General features: G+C 31.0%; 1 protein-coding gene and 1 non-coding gene across 2 annotated transcripts in view; one reads left to right on the top strand and one right to left on the bottom strand.

Moving 5' to 3' along the window:
- The window catches only part of robo3 (roundabout 3), a 440,303-nt gene that overhangs the window by 390,206 nt on the left and 27,721 nt on the right, over positions 1 to 22,376 (top strand). The window lies entirely within an intron of this gene.
- Positions 12,524 to 12,595, bottom strand: TRNAP-AGG (transfer RNA proline (anticodon AGG)). Its single transcript has one exon. It is a non-coding gene; the product is annotated as a tRNA-Pro (tRNA).

Raw genomic sequence — 22,376 nt, 5'->3', positions numbered from 1 at the left:
AATAAAATAACTGCGTAATTTATTGAGTAAGTCTCTAACACTAAAAAGAGAATAATAAAATATTTTAAACAAAAACATTGAACCGACTTCAAAAAGTAAATAAGTAACACAAAAAAATTGTAAAATAATATATGTACATAATAATGGTTATAATAACTAAATAAAAATAATCAAAAACCTAAATAGGTTAAATACCATCTACTGCACGTATTTTATGTTCCACTATATACACACAATCTAGCTTAATACCTACCATCTATTTATCCTATTTATCTATTTACAATATTGTTTTAACTACTACCAACTTGTCACTTAACTTTGAAGGCGGTTTGGGTTCGGCGCCGACTTCAAAGTAGTCATTTGGTAGTAGTTAAAATAATATAATAAGAGATAGTTATAAATATAGAATAGTTTAGTTATCACCTGTTTTTCTTTTAATTTCTGTCTCCGATATGTTGGATCAAATTTTTTTAACTACGAAAATTTAGCTTCTTTTTTTATGTAGAAACTTGGTCCCACGATATTTTACATACAAGAAAACACCATTCAACGTCTTTAAACTTTGTTCTTCTTTTTTAACCATTTATTAAAATTTTGTGAGTTTAGTTGAGCTTTTATATTAATAAGATCTAATAAGTAGTCACGCTGTTGCTAAGTTTGGCAACAATCTTCGTCCAACAACTCCTTCAATTCCATCTGTCAAGGTCTCTATAATCATTCTAACTATAAACTTTTGCTTAAGGTGCAGCTTTTTGGCGCTTGATGGACACAAAGCAATACATGTGTTCTCACTTAGATATACATCACGATTTGTCAAATTTGAAAAAGTTATGATGACGAAGTGTAGACATGTGTTTTACTTTGACGTGTTAAATTTCGTTCACCATTTAGAGCCCCCATTGTCTATTGACGCCATCTTTTGAAAACGTGTGTTTTCCATTTATGCCTTGTGTATTTATCAACTAGTGTTCTGAAAAGGCTCTACTTCATTGAGAATCACAAGAGCTACAAATAAACTGCAACTAAAAATAAAAGTGACTGTGAATGAAAAATTAGCATCAATTATTGCTGATCAATCTTAACAATGATAATCCATCCAACTTCAGATGTAAACCGACAAAATATGAACAAAAACACCTCTGTAGAAGTTGAATACATTTCAATAAACTATTAAACTATCGAGAAACATTAAACTTTGAATTTTTGAACATAAAACAAGATAACTTTGAAAGTTTCTGGCTATTCAAATAATACATATCTTTCAATTGGCTTCATGCTATGAAAAACTATCAACCTATATACTGTACATTAATAAAAACTTCAGTTCATTAAGGAATAACATCATCAAATTATCATAAAAGAATATTTCTGGATTCTTATATCTAGACGTAGAGCATCCAGATTTTTTTGAACATCCATATATCTAATATATTATTTCGCAATAACAATTTTTTTTCAAATAGCTATTTTTACTCTGTTTTGACAGAGTGACATTTGTATTAGCCTGTGTAATATATGTTTTATGCGAACTTGTAACATACCTTACACAGTCTTTAAAGAAACTCAATATTCAATTATAAATAAAAACTACCATTCAGAAGTAAATTTTCCATTAGAAACCACGTTTATTTAATCCTCCAGAATATTTAATACATCGAATAATCGGATTATACTAAATATATATATATATATATATATATATATATATATATATATATATATATATTATATTATATATATATATATATATATATATATATATATATATATATATATATATTGAAACCCACAAAACTAGTTTTTAAGCTGGATTGTAGATTATTTTGTTCCTATTGACAAGAACACAAACAAAATAGTTGGTTGTTTTTGTGAGAAGATGGATGATTTTGGCATTTGTATCCCGTCTGCTCCAAATTTGTACATAACGACCTGTTCCAACATAGAGGCCGTAAAAGTAGCATCGCCCTATTGATTTAAAACGTTCCGATATTCCGTTTTACGAACGAATCAAAGATAAACATTTCGGCGAACCGGAGGAGCAAGACAAGAGGAAAAAAAGTAGAAGAAAAATGTACCAATTTAAAGGTTTCAAAACAGATGATGTCGATCCGAGAGTACAAATTTTATTCAGAACGTCGGTTTTTTAGATCCGAAAACGGAGGATTTACTTTATACAGAGGCATGGATGAAGTTTTTTTCTTTTATATTTATGAGAAATGAAAGAAATATAAACAACTCCATGGCATATGATTTGTTATAAGTTCTGTAAAAATATTTGGTCGAAAAGTTAGTTTTAAAGGATTTCTTTTTAATTTGAAGTTTTATTGTGAAAAGTCGGTACAATGTATTTTATTCAAACTATTATCCATCAATCAATATTTCTTAAAATTGTTGTAAAAAATGCAAATTTACCGCTTTATTTACTCGTTACAAATTCAAACATTTTCAACTCACTAAAAACTAGTATCATCTATTGTAAATCCTTGTTAGTACAGGCCTAATATAAATACATTAATAACAATAACCATTAATTTTTAGGAGAATATACTTAATATTGGGCATAAATATCACTTTAAAATTAAATTCCAGTAAAATGTTTTTTATAAATTTGAATATGCCTTTTTTCAAGCTCAGTCCAATTTAATATGGTTTTCAATTGGTTATTTACAAAGTATTCGCAAATAGCACCTCCAAAATATGCATTTCGAGCCAGCCCAACAGTTAAGTAATACGTAAAAATTAAAGGTATTCTGAATCAGGAAAGAAAAGTAGTATGATGTTGACATTTCGGGTAACTAAAAGTTCTTCAAGTGCGGTCGTTTTTCGGCGATTTCGTCCTTCAAATGGTCCAATAACGCTATATAATAGCCGCTGTTGATGGACCTTCCTTTTTCAAGGTAGTCAATGAAAACTATTCCAAGCGCATCCCAAAATACAGACGCCATATCCTTGCCAACCGACTGTTACTATCATATATCGACCCAAAAACTCGGGTTTGTTACACTTGATCATCTTCTTCGAACACTGCTCCCAATCATCGACTCATTGTTGCTTTTGGTCAAAAGTGAGCTCATGCGGCACCCACTTTGCACAGAGCTTTCTCATACCCAAATATTCGTGAATGATATGATGTACACGTTCAGTTGATATCTTTAGAGAGTCTGCTATTTCATTCAATTTCAATTTACGGTCATTGAAAATCATTTTGTAGCTTTTTGAAATGTTTTCGTCGGTAACAACCTCTTTCGGGTGTCCACTGCGTTCACTCATTTCACCACGTCTCAACTTAGCATACCAATCCCTGATGATTGATATTTTTGGGATAGTGTCCGGAAACTCGGCATCAAGCCAAGTTTTTGCTTCGACTGTATTTTTCCCTTCAAAAAGCAATATTTTATCAACACGCGAAATTCCGTTTTGTCCATTTTTTTCACAATAATAAAAGTTGCTCCACTCAAAATGCTATAATTCACAAATTAATCATACCTGTTGTACTGATTTTTATTCGGAATTTATTCCAATTATTTTCGTTATTAGTTGACACCATTCTTGATATAGTACCGGCAATCAATTCATGTGCATATTCTTTAAGCATTCATTTTTGTACCATTAAAATAATCTGATCATTTTGGGTTTTGTTTGTTGGGACTCAATAGCACTATTCAAAAAAATTAGCGCAAAAATGAATGAATATGAACATTTTAATATAGAGTTTTCTAATATTCATTATATTTTCAACGTGTATTTTTACTTATTTTAAACGTAATGGTTTTATTAATATATTAGTACTAGTCGTTGCCAACTAACTTAAAACTAGTTGCTTATCTAGGAATACGCATTGGTCCTTAGTCTCTATAAATTAAATGAAATATTTTTTTTAATTTTTCAGTGTTTTTGCCAAACACTGCACTTCACGATTTTGTTCTCTTAAGGCTGCATCGTAATGCATCGTAATTCAGTGTTGCAGCATTTCGATGTTTATATAGGAATGTTTTTCCTCTTTTCTTGTTGCAAATCTCTTAACTTTCTCTATAACAGTTGAAATTCGAAGATATCGGTCTAAGTAATTGTTTCTGTAATATCTGGAAACACCAATAATATTTCTCAGTGTTTTATTCTGAAATACTTGTATCATGTTGATATTATTTTCCGCAGAACATCCCCATAACTTAAGTTTTAGTATATGCTTGTATAGCACCAACTTATTATGTGCGGATAATTTAGATCTTTCAAATAACCAATCCTTTTTTTAATAATGTATATAAATACAAAATAAAACATTAACAATAGGGGATAAAATGTTAATCGTAGTTGACTAATATCAAAAGTACAGAAATGGATAATAAATAGCAACGAAAAGCCATTTGAATTACAATAGTCTACTAAATACGTTTTTTAATTATATTTCATATTTTGTATTTTAAAATGAATTAAAAATATATAAATTACACAATTTAATTAGTAAGCTCTCTATATTATATGTCTATATTAAATCAGTTTATCCATGAATTTAATTTATCTTCTATCTAATATATCTATATCGCTAGTCTTCTTGTATTTTAAAGTAAAGACTGGTATAAAAATAGAAGCACCATTCCAAGTTCTTTCAGACATCGATTGTACGTCAAGACTGATTCAAACGCGAGTCCCAGCAATAGTGAAATGAGCACGAAACCTTCAGCGCGAAGACTTCCGTGTTTGGATTGGGTGAGAGATAATTTCTTTCTTGTTATGAGTGGCAGCTCAATTAGAACTCTTTTATTTTGTCGACGATTTTCTGATATTTCGACGGATAATCCAAGAAAATATATATTCTAACTTTAATCAAGTTAAATTTTAGAAATATTACTAAACCTCATTTTCATTTATTACATCTTAAATAAGTTCTTATGAATTAAAAGAATGCTTAGTAGAGAGTAAGGATATGCCTTATATAGCAATATTAATCTTATTATTTAGATACCCGAGGACAGATGTGATTGGTCGCGACATATGTACAGTATATATCTTTCTTCAATATTCTAATTTATATAATACTGATTGTCTATATTTTACCTCTAATAAGGCTATATTGTTCTTTATTCAGTCATATTCTAATTGCCGAGTCATCTAATAGTTTAACTTTTTGAATTTTTCATAAAACAAAGAAAATTAAGTCAGAAATATATAGGTTTTAATATTGTTAAGTGCTAGTTCTTTTTAATGACTTGATTTATTATAAAAGGTGAGCTAAAAACAATAGATATTAATCAGCACATTCAGATTGACTATTCATATGCTGACAATCTTTAGTAATTCGTCAAGCCTACTTATTCCAATCGTTTTCCAACTCATTTGATGATAACTTTTCTGGTGATTTGCATGCAAATATTCAAAATTAGACTACAAAGACATAAACAGCTTCAAAGATATTAAAGAATTAATTTAAAAAAGCTAAAACTTCAGCGAATAGAGATCTCCAGAACTCTAATATGAAGAATGTGTAGGTTCATCATATAATAAAGACGGGATGTCGCAAAAATAATATATATTATATAAATATTAAGTCTTCAAAAAAAAAGAGAGATATTGAAACAGTCAGTAAAGAAGTTCTAGGAAAGAAACCGATAGGGTCATAGTAAAATTAATGGATAAACTTGCCACTAAAACTAACCATCTATAATAACAGAACGAGAAGATGGTAATCCGAACAAATAATGGAAAAGAGGTGCAAATGGTCAAAGATAATAAATTTAGGAAATAACAAATATTAAAATATAAAGCGTAGTTCTTCGTTATTAAATTATACAAATATTTACGAAATAATGAGTGATGAGGAAATATTTAATTTTGTTCTGTTCAAGTGAAGTGAGTAGACACAAAATAAAGCAATCAACACTGTCATTGAATAACAAATTAAAGTAAATGGGGAGAATAACAAATCTCTAAACAGAGTAAAAATTATTTGTAACATTCAGACCATTGTTTTCATACAGCAACTACCAAAAAGGCAATTGAATTTCTCGCAGAATCCGTATACACCCAAAAAGACTGCAAAAAAAAGGAAATCGTAGCTAACAACATAATTAACTAATAATTTTTCAGAGAAAAACCCTTAAAATGCATTATCTTTTCTGATGTTGCTTCTTATTTTGTCTGCACTTCAGATCTGCTTCGATCTCAATACAATATCTCTCCCAGGCCTATAAATTAGTTTTAAACGATTTTTTTTTAATTTAAATATTTTTGTAAAAGAGCGGTACTATATCCTTTATTGTCCATCGTTAGTCGCTGGTTTTTCCTATCTTTGGCGATACATGTCGAAAAAACTGTAGTGACGTCAGGCCTCTTCTTCTTATCGCGAACTGGCCACAGAATAAGATTGACCAAAAACGATCAAGGGTACACAGAAAAATAGACAGTAGATTCATTCATCTTTCGACATCCAAGCAACTTACATTCAATCAACAATCATCCATTCAATAATCAAACATTCATACATTTTCATTAGTTAATTAGTTGTATAATAGTTGGTGTTATTAATAAAGTGTTAAGGGAAACATAGTTTCATTCAATAAATTACACGAAGACATCCATAGAACGATATATCTTTTGAGGTTATCCACGAATTAACCAATTATTTTCCATCTTCATAAGAACTGTTCAGGCTGATCACGTTTCATCATTCATGTTTCCTAGTATATTTTCGGGCTTTGCAACTTGTGGTCGAGCATTATGAAAATATATAGTATACTGAAAAATAATACTGTTGTGCATTTGCCCGTATTTTGCGCAAATAGAGCCTTCCTTGAAGTCTTTACCTTCAAAATTGTTTGTCTGTCCAGAACGCTATTTGTCTTTGTTGTCAAAATTATCACTTTTAAAACGTCGAATCCAGTTGAAACCGCTAGAGTATAAGCTTCATACAGCACTTAATGACATTCAGCCGCCTTTTTCTTCAAATTGAAATAAAAACATACAGACAAAAGCATTTGTAAGGTCATACCCAGCCTTAGCAACGAGTCCTGAAATATAACTAGCAAATATGAGTTAATTATTTTATTAACATTAGTGAAAATATTTATTGAGTACATAACTCCTACATTGCGGTTCCTTTTAGGTATATATCCTCCGGATATAAAGCTATCTAGATTAATTGGTTAATATCTTATTCACAGCCCTTTTTTTGTCGAGCAATATTTCACCCCACGCTTTTCTGTTGGTTTTTTGTCGGACCCCATTTGACCTCGCGTTCGAAGTCGACGGATATAGATCCATAGCGAGACTGGACCGGTCCGGAGTGGTTTGTTTTTGAGGACGACTGTACTCGATAGCGACCGAAGTCATTATTCCTCCACCGCAGTCTAATGGCCCCCATTTGTTTTGGCCTTTTTGGCCCTGCCTCCTATTGGCCGGCCGGCCACAGACTCGCTCCGGATCCAGTGACGTGGTTAACCCATTCAGTTTGGCTGATGCCGCACTGTTCGATATTTGATTATGCCTGTTATTTCCCTCCAATGTTTCCTAATTTTATATCATAGCTTTTATATTAACCGAATTAAGCTCATCGTAGGTATCGTTTTAAAACTCAATATTACTCTATAAATACTGATGTATTTATATTAATCATCTAAGGCAATCATAAGGGTATTAAGCATTTAACTTTGCTTAAGCTTACAAATATTTATAATTGTGTTTACTTAGTGTAAGGTAGACTAATGCATTGTGGCATGTTTAACATCACTTTTTATGTCAGTTTGTATAACTAAAAAAACTGGATTTATTAAACATACTACTTCAATAAAAATTGCAATAGAAATAAAAGAAATCATTAACTCTAAAAAAACATCGGACTTGGACTAAGGAGAAATCATAAAGAGTTTTTTAACAATTTAAAGCAATGGTCAAAATTTCATACTTAATTAAGTATTATATTAGATTAAAATCGTTACCTACGATATGGGAAATAGCGGAAATTATAGCAAAGATATCTCCTATGACCTATATGCCAAATGATATTACATCTTACAGGTCATTCCCTTGGAAAAATTGCATTTAAACTTGATGAACTTTGAAACCGCTAATAGAGGATAACAACATAATCCAACACATCAGTTTGGCTTCAGAGAAAAACGCTATAGACCAAATTCCGTAATTAGAATTACGGATATAATTGAAAGATCAGTTTGTTCTACCGTTTTGCTAGATATAGCGCAAGCTTTTGATAAGGTGTGGCATTAAAGGTTTACTTTTGAATTAAGGAAGATATCATCCAAAGAGTTTGCAGTTTTGTTAAAATCTTATATTTTGAATAGAGCTTTCAGGATTGAATATAAAGATGCCTATTAAAGAAATTATAAGCACAAATTTAAATTAATTTAATTTAAAGGAAAAATAAGAAATAAAAGCGAGAGTGTCGCAGGGTAGCTTATTTATCTGATGTTATCGGTGATATTCCTAAGTTTCAACATAGTCACGATGCCATAATGGCCATAGGTAAGTAGTACCAAGAAGTAGCAATAAAATTTCCAATGTCAGAAACTAAAATTAAGAATTGGACCAAGCAACGGATAATCAGTTTGAATGAGATGAAATCTGACCACATGAATTTTACATTTAAGAAAAATGCGTACATAACTATTAGAATAAATAAAATCCAAGTGCTATATGCTTATTTAGAAAAATGTATTAGCCAAGTAGAGCAATCTCGACATAATTCAGCGGTTTCCGTATAAGAATTGTCATCCTGTTAGTGCCCGGTGGTACTTCAGAAATAGTGATCTCCATAGAGTTTTGAAAATAGACACCATTAAATAGCTTACCGGTAGTCATGAATAAACACTTTATCCGACGGTGCAGATCATACAAGGTGATTCAAGAGAATTAAACCATTTGGTCTAGTGTAATGTAATATCAGTTGAAAAGAAACGAATAGTGCTACTCTACACATTTTAGTTAAAACATGTTGATGAAACCTAAGAAATTTTAATGAGTTATTGTCTAATTATAAAATATACTCACTATACAGTTCAGATCAATTATAACATAGTCATCAAGCACAAACCCATTGTTTGGATGTTATTTCAAGGTTTCCAGTCAATCCTAGTGATCATGACCTATATTTATTTCTAAAACTTTTGTTTCTGAACTCTGCATTTCTAATCACTGAACTTCTCAGCCCCCATATTAGAATGTTATAATTCAATACAGGCCTCAACATGTTTATAGTAAGGTAATTTGTTAGCCAGTATTAAGAGCCAAAATAACCAACAAATTTTTTTAAAGATTATAAAGCTAACTTGCCGTTAGTATTCACCAGGTCTTTTGTCACTTTTTGAGTTTATTTATTAATTTCGTTTCAGTTGCGATATTTTAAAAATTGTATGTCCTTTTAGTAAGCTTTCATCGTCTTCGTTGTTTTCATTGATTATTCTGAATTTTTTCCATGAATGTATTAATTTTAGTTGTTTACTAAACATTTCAACTAAACTCAACAATATCAACATACGTTCGATGGAAGACCTTGACCAAAATTATTTTATCATGACATATTTTGATTATGATCAAATTAGAGTACCACTTGTTAAAAATAGTGCACGATAAATAATAAAGAATAAGTAGGAGTGCGTGAGGTAGCTAAGACTATGTCACAAAGTGTCTAATTCTAGATAGTGTTTTATAAAGCTAAATGCAGTAGCAATTGATTTTAAGGTAGTGTCATGCTGGAACACCAGTGGAAAAAAAGAAAATACAAATCCCTTTAGACTAGAAGTAGAAAAACATTATTTGGAACATTGTAAAATAAGATATATTTTAATACCTAATAATGCTTCTCTTATCATTGCCTTCATCTTATTTGTCATACAACTCTCATTACTTCTATTTAAAAAATACCGAGTAATATTTTTGAATTTATGATAAAATCTGCAACCATTCCAAGAATTAATTTTTAATGATCATTTTTCATAACATCGATCTTCTTTTGTTTTTTTGCCATCAGCTTTTCTGCTCGAATCAGCTAAAAATAGTATTTGCCGGTTTTTTCCCGTTTCTCATTAGATCGCCCGGACAACAGACACTAATTCTCAAGCAAAATGACGATAAGGAATAAAACTGACAGATCATTAATATGCGACTTACAGAAGGACATATTTTTACGTTGATTTACTTCAGCGGCGCGTTCAAAACATTATTTCGGTCAATAATCTGTCGTGGAAAGATTAAATAAATTTATTTAATATTGACGCAAATATGTAATTGGGAGCTTAGTTTGTGATAATGATATTAATAAAATTTAATTGAATCCAAATGAATGTTTGAGTTTTTGTACCTTTATTGTAATTAACACTTAGTTTAAGTTAAGTTTAGCTATACTACCAAGTTTAAATTTATATTTCAGATTTTGAAACATGTATTGAAAAATCATCGAATCATTGAAAATCTAACTTCATGCCAATATATGATATATTATATTACAGTACACATTCGTATAAAATAATAACATTTGATGGGATTAATAGTTGTTTTATTTAAAAAAAAGGCACATGAAAAAATATTTTATTTAAAATTCTAAATTAATAATCCCAAAAGTATACTGAAAACTTATATATCAAAGATGTATAATCTAAAAGGTAATATATTTATGTAAAATATGTCACTTTTTTCAATTATTCGAAATATGAGAAGTAATTTATCCAATTTATTTTTAATATCAGGATATTTTCATATGTAATTTAACCGTACAATTTGTTAAGACTAATTATTTAAATGAATTCACCTAAATCAGTCAAATACAATAGTTTTTATAAATAACAGAACAATTGAAAAATCCCCGGCCTAACATAGTAAAACACATTTTTTTGGCAAAATTAGTCATTCAAAAGCAAAATTCCCTTCAAGGGTGATACACTGAATATAACCACCTTACCACTTTTCGATACCATTTTTGTATTATTATTGGTCCTTTGTTTCAAAATAGGCCTCAGTTTCGGCGGTCACTTCTTCATTCGACGAAAATTTCTTCCCAGCGAGCATTCTTTTGAGATCTGAGAACAGGAAATAGTCGCTGGGGGGCCAGATCTGGAAAATAAGGTTATTGAGGAAGCAATTCGAAGCCCCATTCATAGATTTTTGCCATCGTTTTCACTGACTTGTGACACGGTGCATTGTCTTGGTGAAGCAGCATTTTCTTTTTCTTTAAATGCGGCCGTTTTTCGACGATTTCGTCCTTCAAAGGGTCCAATAACGCTATGTAATAGTCGCTGTTGATGGTCCTTCCTTTTTCAAGGTAGTCAATAACAATTATTCCATACGCATCCCAACATACAGACGCCATAACCTTGCCAGCCGACTGTTGCGTTTTCCCAACATCGTTCATCGTATGCAGTCCACTCGGATGACTGTCAATTGGACTTCATCATGTTTCATCCATTGTCATATATCGACGCAAGAACTCGGGTTTATTACGCTTGATCATCTTCAAACACTGCTCCGAATCATCAACTCGTCATTGTTTTTGGTCAAAAGTCAGCTCGACGGCACCCATTTTGCACAGAGCTTTCTCATACCCAAATATTCGTGAATGATATAATGTTGATATCTTTCAGGCTGGAGACTTTTCAATTGACCTGTTATATATTCATTTATTCGTTAAGTATAATTACACGTTTATATTCTTATTCTTATTCCCCTATTATTTTCATTTATCTAATTCTATGCGAAATTTTCAATATTCCGTATTACTGTCAGATTACACTATTACTTGTCAATATTACTTCTATCTTATCATCTTAAAAACAATCTCAAACCTAATAAAAGTCACATACATAAAGAAATGTTTAAAAACTCAAAAAAAACTAACAGCAAAATTAAGTAACAACTATCGAACAAATTGGAGTTGAATAATAGGAAAGATGTCATAAGAACTGACCGCACACATATTTTATTCAACCTAAATCCATAAGAACCATCAATGGCACAATGGCTCTACCCGAAATATGGCTAAATATTGTTGATACTAACAACTGCGTTTTACTAGAAGAAACACCACAAGCTTTTTCTCATACCAAATATTACCATCTAATTACCAATAAGCAGCTTTCTGAATTATTTAAATAAAACATATGATAGTTTTAAATTGGACTGTATATTCCTCATATTATTTCGAGGTTATCTCTCCCATCCAGGAGAATTGAAACTAATGTTTATCTAAATGAATTTAATATTACCTCTAGAGAGCTTTTAGCTTCCATACTCTCCGACTACAATCGCGTATGACGGCGAAGACATCGGCAAGGATTTGGCGGATTTCCAGGTGGTCGGAGAAAGTTGTTGAAAACCCTCTACGCTGACAGCATTTAAAAAACAACCATTTTAACGGCTTTACCTTAATCCCCCAACTTTTAACAACTTCGCAAATTTTAGTTGTTGAAATGTTCGTGTATAACTCGACACGTCTTCGTGAAAACAAACACAGAACGCTTCATACAAAACGTAAATCCGTAAAGTTTTACGTTTTCATCGATAAGAATTAAAAAAAGTTACAGGGCTCGTCCGGGATTTGAACCCGGGACCTCCCGCACCCTAAGCGGAAATCATACCCCTAGACCAACGAGCCAGTTGACTTTTTGTAGGGAAACATTTTATACTATCGTTATACAAGAAACTGAAAATAAATCGAATAAATAAGATATAAAACTGTACTCCTACGAACGGGATAATTGTTCGCTGGCTTTTAATTTCCGGCAAACGCGGCGTTCCGTCGATTAGTTTCTTTTTTCTCTTACTCACTTAATTAAAAATTAAAACACATAGTAAATCACGAACGCTGCAAACTTTGATGGTGAAATACAGTCGTGTTCTCGTTCTGGGCGCTCGGTTTTATGCGAGAATGAGGTATTGGCGCTGCTTTCCGACTAGCAAAACAATGGAATTGGAACATTGCGTGATAAATTTTGATATACTTTCGTTGTAAATGGTGAGATAGAAGAAAGGGACTAACGCGAATGAAATGAAATCATAATTCTTCAGTTTAGTTAACAGAATGGTTATTTAAATTTAGCGATACAGTCGGTATAAAGGAATTTATATTGTTTCTGTTCAAAATGGTGAATGCGCCAAATGTCAAAAGTTATTATGATTAAATTGACAATATATCAATGAAATAACACTATTTCTGTTTGTGATATATTGTGGAAAAGTTAGGATAAAGTATTTTGCGTTGAATTAAGCTGTAACAGTAGAAAATCATCAGATCAAGTAACATTTGTACGCCGTAGCGAGCAATATGATCTGCATCTTGAAGACGGCTCCGTAAAATTGGCCATTTTATATTCAGAAAAGGTGTCATTCATAATAAGAGTTGTTTATCTAAGCCAGGAGTTGACTATTACCACTGTGGATGACGACGACACGTCGCCGTTTTGCATGGAAATTGGCTCGCGCGAAACTCCACCAGGCATGTAAAAGATGGATAAACGACCCTGTTGGGCCTTTGGATTCGGCGAAATCGACGGCTGTAGCGACGATAAAGCCAGAATAGGGGAGAGGGTATCAAATCGACATCAGTACGAAGTTATAATAATCAATACCCCTCGCAAAGAGCCAAACATAAAAAGCTAGAACAAAATAATGTTTTCTGTAAATGCCTAAACACAAAAATTAACGTAAAAAATAACTGGTTAATTAAATATTTGATGCGTGTTGAAATTCAATTATCGGTAATTTTGTTAAATTTTATTATTTACATCTTACATTAGATATGCTTAGTGCAATGTCAATTTATAAAATTAAGATATTACTATTATTCTGTTGTATTTGCATCAATATACACTCAAAACTAGTGTAGGATAAATACATCAGTAAGTATTTCCCAAATTAAAATTATATTAAACTACTTAAACTACTGTGGTTTGATAATATCTTCGAAAATACATTTGTATTTAGTGTTTGTTTGCAACCCCATATTTAACTGTAATTCCGTAAGTCCCAATAGACTGATCAACCAATCTCTTTCTAAAAATGTCCGCGGTTTTTTTGCAACATTCATTTTTTGGTACGGTTTCTTTAAATAAAGCAAAACGTATTTAAGCAAAGGAAGATTCATTGAGGTCATGGATACAAGTGATAACCAGAAGGGGCGAAGGTAGAATGCTCAAGGGTTTATCCAGATGATTCCATTAAAATCGGCGCATATTCAGTTTACATATAATCAAACTGTACATGCCACAATAGCAAGAAACAATACTATTAGTATTAATAATACTATTACATTGCTATTAATCATAGCAATAACACTAAGTATTTTACGATTAATCTCGATATATAACTCCGTTGCAAGAAACGTATAATAAAGAAAGAAAAATAATTGAATTTGTAATAAAACAGTATTGGGTAATTGGAAATATTTGATGTCAAATCCGAGTCGGTTTCGCTAAGGAGATGCCACTGCTTTTCAATATACTCGCAGATGAAATGATGTAAAAAGATTTGAAAAAGCAGACAGTTCGTTCACTGATGCTACAAACTTCTTGCACTATATTCGCTGATACAATGTTGGGGCTTCTAGAATTCTTCAGGATATATTTCGTATTGTAGAGTTATATGTCTCAAGAATTAATAAAAAAAAACAATAAAAATCACAATGAATACAGATTAAAGCAAGGGCGGGAGTTCAAGTACTTGGGATCAATAATACGAGAAGAGACAGTGGCATCCAGCGCTCTAGTAATAAACCAAAGTGGACAGGCTACAGGAACTTTTGCTTCTCTAAGATAGCAATTGTATAAGAGAGGAACTATTACAATCAAGATTATAATCCATCTCTTTTCAACTCTGAATTAGAAATAAAATAATTCGATTAACATGTGACAATCAACGCACATTTATGATATAAAAGCCGAAGCTCAGATTAAAAAGGTTTGGGTAAGTTTGTTTGAAAAATCGAAAGAAATATTCCCAGACTTCTATGGTTAAATTGACCTGTTGAATGAAAGACGCTGAGAGCAGCTTGTAGGAAAGGATCTGAAAAATAGAAAAAAAATAAATATATATATATATATATATTATATATATATATTTTAGATAGATATTTTTGGGTAGTATTCAGTAATAAAGTTGATACTATTTTCTTTTCTTTTTCTCTTTCATTCCATTTTACATATTTTCATCGCCAAAATAATAACGTCAACACTAACGTAAATATACAGCCGACGTTTCGGACGCGTCAATTCATCAACGAACCAACAGCGATAGAATAGGCTTCAGACTGACCTACTGGCATTTCCCGAACAACCTCCGTCATTATGATTGGATTTTCACGGTTGTCTAGGTCCCGTTTCCACCAGAACTAAATAATAAGCATCGGGTTTGGGTGTACGGCGAGCTGCGGGGAAGTGGGTTGGACACGCGGTTGTTGGTTCCTATCGAATAAATAACCCAGACCGGGGAAATTTCGAGGCCCAGCGGGCTCGGCATATGTTCCTATCTGAATAAATAGGACCCGAAACCGAACGTACCGATAAGATCGGCAAAGTTTTCCTAATGCGGGAAATACGCCTTCCAAATGGAAACACGTCCTGTTCGGGGTGAAAGTTTAGTGCCTCGGCGTTCACGATCAAACTTATTACAGCGGCCGAAAATGCGAGCTCTTTTGTTATAATAGGGCACGTCTTATACGCACTGAAAAATGATCCATACAAAGTTAAACGTTCGTCTCTTTTTCGTGCCGATGAAACCAACCATACATCCAAACCATTTATGTGCACCCAACATACATATTAAAACTAGTCGAATAAATCGAAATACAATATGAAATAACTCATATCAGTAATGACAAAAAAAATAGAAACCTCAAAATAAACAAATGTGAAAAACAAACATTAATTTGTTCTTTATTATATTTTAGTTCCTTTTTTACAATCTAGGGTTTATCTACACTTCTTTACAGGGTCTCCAAGCCATAGTCTAAAGCTAGTGGCCAATCTAGACGTCATTATTTTCATCATATTTGCGTTTGCGTTATATATCATATATATATTTTTGTTGGATATCACATTTTAGTTTTTCTAATTCAATAATTTATAAGTATAATTCTTCTGCTATCCATTTTACACGTTCTTTCCTCTGTTTCTCAAATCACCATTTTGCTTTTGTTCAATATCATGTTCTATCTGTTTAGAATTTTCTGGAAATAATCTGAACTATCTATCATTCTAATAATACATAATCAATACAAACTGCTTGGGACATTTATATTTTTTGTATATTTATATCTTATGTTCTGTCTTTTCGATCTGATATTTCTTTATTATTTCATCCATAAACACTATATCAAAGTGGGGCTTTGAATTCCTCCTTCTCTTAATCCAACCAGTTCTATGTTAGAGTTCTAGAGACCGTTAAATTTCTATGTCTTTTATGTTTATGTTATATTTACTGAAATGCTCTTATCACTTCAACACCACATGTGTCATGTTAACATATATATTTAATTCATTTTTGAGACTGAAGCATGTTCCAAAATGTTTTAATGTAGCTCAAATAATTATGCTTAAAAAACCTGACAAACCCGCAGGTCGGATCTTACAAACCCTAACTCAAAATCAAGCAACTCTATTGGTTAGCCCGAAAATACTCTCAACTTGAGCCAAAATCAAATAGATTGGTTTATCAGTCAATTTAGCCCCAGAAAGCCACGATCACCTCGAAATCAAATGTATTTACGAAGAATTTCACCTTAGAACATGAAATAAATATACTAAATCACAGGAATGTGAAAGCAATACAGCTACTGGATAACATATAGGAAATCAGAAGAGTGAAGCAAACCAAACCACATGAACTTTTATACTGTAAAGTGTTACTCTTAACGTTAGCTTAAGTAGAGAGATAAGATGTGATAATAAAAGAAACATTATATGTTTCAATATAATTCATAAAATTTATCTTCTTACTATGTCAAAAGCCTTTTCCAAATCTGTGAATGCTGGTATGTATATATGGTATATCTATTTTTTGTGATCTACCTTTGATGGCATTTCTATCCTTTTTGAATATGTTCGCTAAACTTGTTTATTATGTACATTCATTATGTACACAATTATTCTTCTCTTGCTTTTAAACTTATTTTATAAACACCAGATCACATTCCGATAAGTTATTCAAATTCACCAGGACAACACACAGAACAAACTAAAATAAAATAACTAACATTTAACTAAAACAAAAAGCAGTCTTCAAATTATTATTTATCTAAAATCTAAAAAGGTAATTGTTTTAGTAGAATATGAAGTGAGAAGTTGTTTTGATGCTAACATCTAGCAGCAGTATTGTTTTTTTTATAATACAACTGAATATACTTAGTTGCATAGTTTAGTGAACCCAAAACATTAACGAATTAAGAAATGTATATAACCAACTTTTTTCGCAGGTGTACTTTTCAGTTAATAGATTCAATATATAGCTACAATAATGGAATTAAAATAAAAGTAAGACTTCTTTTTATACTGTATTATTTATAATAACATCACTCTTTATCATTTTGTATTGTATCGTGTTGAATCACTTTAGCCTTCTTTATGACTTTATAAGTACAAATGTAAAATACTAAATTGTATATACGCACTTTAGCATTTTAATTATTATAATGCGATTAAGTATTATTTAATCATGTTATATTATGTATATTAACAGGCATATAATGTTATGTAATTACAATACCTTACAATAATAAGTGCCTTAACCCTCTATATTTGCTATCTATGACTACATATTATGATAAAAAAGTATTTAAAATAGAACCAGGGAAGATAATATAAATACTACTTACTTTATAATAAGTTTTTAAACTGAATATTAATAGATAACTTGTAGTTGTTGTAATCAGATATTCACTAGAGTAATTTGAACGAAACGATTGATTTCAGTTTGGAAAATCCGCTTCAAACTTAGCAGCGTGCACTTTATCGACAATATGCTCCTCTTATTCTCGACATTTTCCGATTTTCCCCATTTACATCTTGTTACACCTTCCTGAAGTGTTATTTTACAAAGTTCGAACTTTGTAGCGGCAAAACTCATCCATTAAACTCTTAACTTTGGATTTGAGGCGGGGCGGAAAATCTCGTAAAACAGATAAAACAAACTTTTCGATTCTCTTTCCTGTCGGAACTTTTGCCGAAATCAAAATAAATATTTATTCATCGTCGAGATGAATGATTTGTCTCTATTTGCTTGTGTCTTTTTTTAAACTCCGTTTCGTCTGCCTGCCGTAAACTGTTTAATATTAATTGGTTTCTTTGGTAATTACATTGCGCAAACACGGTTTAAGTTACGAAGATACATTTTGAACCGGCACATTTAAATCTGGAGATTTGACTTAGTAAACAATGGTTTCGCAAATGTAGAACTACACGAACGAACATTGTACGGTCTGTAAATAATTTTAATTAAATTAATTATATATTATGTAATACTTAACCATAAAGGATATAAAGATAAATTACGTTTTCTATAAAACTTTTCTAATATGCCTAATCATTTTAAATAGAAGCAAGTATAAGTTGTTGCTACATCTATTAAGTATATTGAGTTACATTCCATTTACAAAACAAACAACTGCAGGAAGCGGTACAGTCAAAAGAAAAATGCTTCTGGAAGTCACTGCTTGTTTGTTGAAACTTGTTCATCCTGAAATGTTGTTGTTGAAGCAAACTTTGTCGATTTCGTTTTATAAATATTGTTATATATATTGGTTTATAAATATTGTTATAACCCCACAAATAATGCATAAAGAAGAAAAACTCAGGGTCATTCTTCAGCTGTAAGAAATAGAACGTCTTAATCTTGAACAATATTGGAAAGTGTCTATCAAAATAAGCTTATTTCCACCTTAAAGGTTACACAAACTGTTCAACTATAGGTATCGCCGCATTGTTTGTCATAAATATTCTATCTACGATCTACTATAAAGTTGTAACACCTTTATAAAAATTGATCCAACTGGCCCATAACATAATGTATCACAATAATGGTCCTGTTGCCTTCGATGTATGAATGGCTTCAAACTCTTGAATAGAAACAGTTCAGGAAACGATTGTTTAGAATATTGGCTCTCGTTTCATATTACACTTTAAAAAAATATGAATAAGTATGAATAAGAAATCACAAGAATATTCTTAAATATATTATTTTTTTAAAATTACTACTAATCGTTTTGTGGTATTTATTATGCTGTGGTATTTATTTAATATAAGTAGAAATTAAGAAGTTTATAGAGAGAAAAATGTGTAAAGCTTAAGTTATAGCTTAAATTTAAAGTTAAATTAAAGTTTAAAAATAAATCCCTTATAAGAGTTTCTTTTATTTTTATAATAATATCTTTTTATCAACTCACAGTAATCTGCTCATCATTATGACATCAGTTTCTCAGGAAATATTTCCAATTGACGTGCAGACAGGGAAGCTTTACGGTTATATTTGCTTCTAAAGCATCTTGATATTTTGGCATCTTAATTCATTTCATTCATTCAGGAAAGGATTAAGACTGCCCAGTCAAAGCCAAAACCCGCCCTTCAGCTGGAAAAGCGCTTGAAACTGTTTTCTTTGACTCAAGGGGAATTTTATTCATTGGTTTTCTTCATGAACAACAAACAGTGAATACGGCTTGCTATTCTGAGTTGTTACAGTCGACAAAAATCGCGTATCGAAGCAAACGACGGGGTATAGCCATTCGAGACGCCATCATCCTTTATAACAACGCCAGGCTTGCCTGCGGTGTATGCAGTTTTGACAAGGAATAAATTGGAAGAGTATTTGGCCTCTTAAAATTCAATCAAAATGGCCAGGGCTATCCAATTGGTCGAAACTACTGTACGCGAATCTAAACTTCAAGATATACACTGCTATACATCTATATCCTAATTATATCATATTATTGTACAGCTTTTTACTTATTCTATGCTCAGCTTAGGAAGTATTTTATGTATCTGCTTTAGTAAACATCCATATCATACGGATACCAGAAAGTTCTAGAACAAAAATTTATTTTAGAATAAAAAATCAATAACAAAAAAAAACGTATTAGTGTTTCAAACTTATCTGAAAGCCAATGCGTTCTTCAACCTTGCTATATCACTTTGTTCTCTAACTTATAATTAAATTAAGTTTTAAAAAAATCATAAAAACCAAAAGCAATTCAGTAATTTCTTAAATATACTGAAAATGTTAAACTTGAAAATATGTAAGTCGGTAGAAATAATCATAATATAAATTTTGATTTATTATCGATGTATGTTAATTCCTATAGCTAGTATGAAGCCATGTAAACAAAATTATTGATTTCAACAATGTTGATATTAACGTTGGGAACTATCGACTGGAAACAGTCGAAACAGTCGATAGTCAAAAAAATAGCGACTGAAAATAGTAATTACAAATATACGGTTCGACTGTTTTTTCCCATTCGTGATGTCAGACGAAGATGTACGAATTCTTGTCTGTATAAAATGTGAGATAGGAAAGGACGGATATAAATGCTTGGAGAAGTTAATTTTAAATGTCTTTATATTCTCCAATGGTAGTATAGGCGAGACAGAGATGTACATATATTCATTCATGTGTTAACTTTAAAAAAGAAAAGAAAAAAAATTACTAATTTCTATTATCATGTAATAAATAATATAATTTTAAAGGAAGTAGGATTACTTTTATACTGAATGTTCTGTGGATGTGTAAAAAGGAATGGAATAATAACACCACAAATGTTTTATCGTGTTTTAATATATTAATTGCTATTTTTAAATAACATAGCATAATAAATATAAATAGTACAATATAACTTAAATAAAACCTAAGAACTAATGATTTTCAATAACCATAACTACTAAATAAAAAGTAAACGTATACCTAATCATTGAAAAATCTAATCCATGATGAACCTAAAAATAATCGTACAATAACTACCAGACCCTGTTTAAATAAAAGTTTTATTTATTTTTGAACAGAAATATTTTTAAATTACTGTGAATATTATCATGTTCAACTTTTCTCCCGTGAGGCGGTTTCTTCGATCGTTAATTATTTGTCCAGATTTTGAAAAAACTCATTCCCAGGGGATAGATGTTGTAGGTATAGAGGAATATTTTACGTGTAACTGATATAATTCAGGTAGTTTCATTTTATGGGTTTGCTAAAAATCCAATGGGTTTTCTAAACGCCCAATAAATGGAATTTCCAAATAGTGCTAAATCTGTAAAGTTGCTGCAGTACTTGGAGTAATTACTTCTTTCATTCTAGCCATTTTTTATCAAAATATCTCCAGATGTCAATACATCCTTGGTTAGTAGTTTTGTCTTGAATTTCAAATTGTGGAACTATATTTGTATTTTTTTGAAGTTATAATGGAAGATACCTCTTTTGTGATAACTTTTTGTATCGCCTCAGGATTATTTGCAATACCAAATCCTGCTTTTTTAAATCTAGGATCTAAAAATGTGGATTTCCCGCATATCGTATTCATTTCTAAAATTGCCAGTCTTTTATTGATGACATAGAGTAATATGATTAATGACATCTAATAGACAATTTTGTCATTTATCCCCATTCACTTCCTGGATTTGATGGAATGTTGCAGTCCTCTTATTAACCATATAATTAAAGACATCGTTGGGATATCTTTCACCAGATAACTCGGTGATCATTATTTCAATGGGTTTTCAATGTTGAACACATTCTGTTAAGAAAAGTCCATTCGTTAACAAGTAAAAACTGTGGTGCTCTTCTTAATAGCCAACAAAATATGAAAGTAGAGTTTTCCTATCAGAAAATGTATTTATTAGAAATATTTAATATACTTAATTCACCTCTTTATCGTTAAAAAAAAGTTCGTATCGTTAAAAGAAATTTAACAACTGCTACTGTAAAAAACTCTTCAAATCTTTTGGATCTATGCAATTTCTGAAACCCTTGGAACCTAATTTTAGTTTTGAAGATTTTAGGAAAAAAGTTTCGACAAACAAGAGGCTTGGACAAAAATTGTGAAAGTTTATTAAAAAGGTATTACCTATTATGCCAGTCAAAAGTATCTTACTATTTATCATTTACTATTTAATTTTTTTGCCCTCGAAAACTAGCGTTCCAAAATGCTGCTATATTAATTTACAATATATAGTTATTCACATGCAAACTACAAAAAAAAACATAAAAGCACATATATTACATATAAATCTATATAAGCATAAATTCGGCGCATTATTTTCAAGGTCGCGGTTAGGACGAAGGCCAGAACGTTAAAAATCAGTCGAATGAACTAGTAGAACCGAAAATAGTAATAAAAGTCAACGACTGAAACAGTCGATAGTAAATAGTAATAAAATCAGTCGGACCGAAAACAGCGACTG

The sequence above is a fragment of the Rhynchophorus ferrugineus genome, unplaced genomic scaffold (genome assembly GCF_030347505.1).
Source record: "Rhynchophorus ferrugineus isolate W39M unplaced genomic scaffold, kcgeb_rfMv2 rfM1, whole genome shotgun sequence".
NCBI classification, from domain to species: domain Eukaryota; kingdom Metazoa; phylum Arthropoda; class Insecta; order Coleoptera; family Curculionidae; genus Rhynchophorus; species Rhynchophorus ferrugineus.
This window is presented reverse-complemented; position numbering and strand designations above follow the sequence as displayed.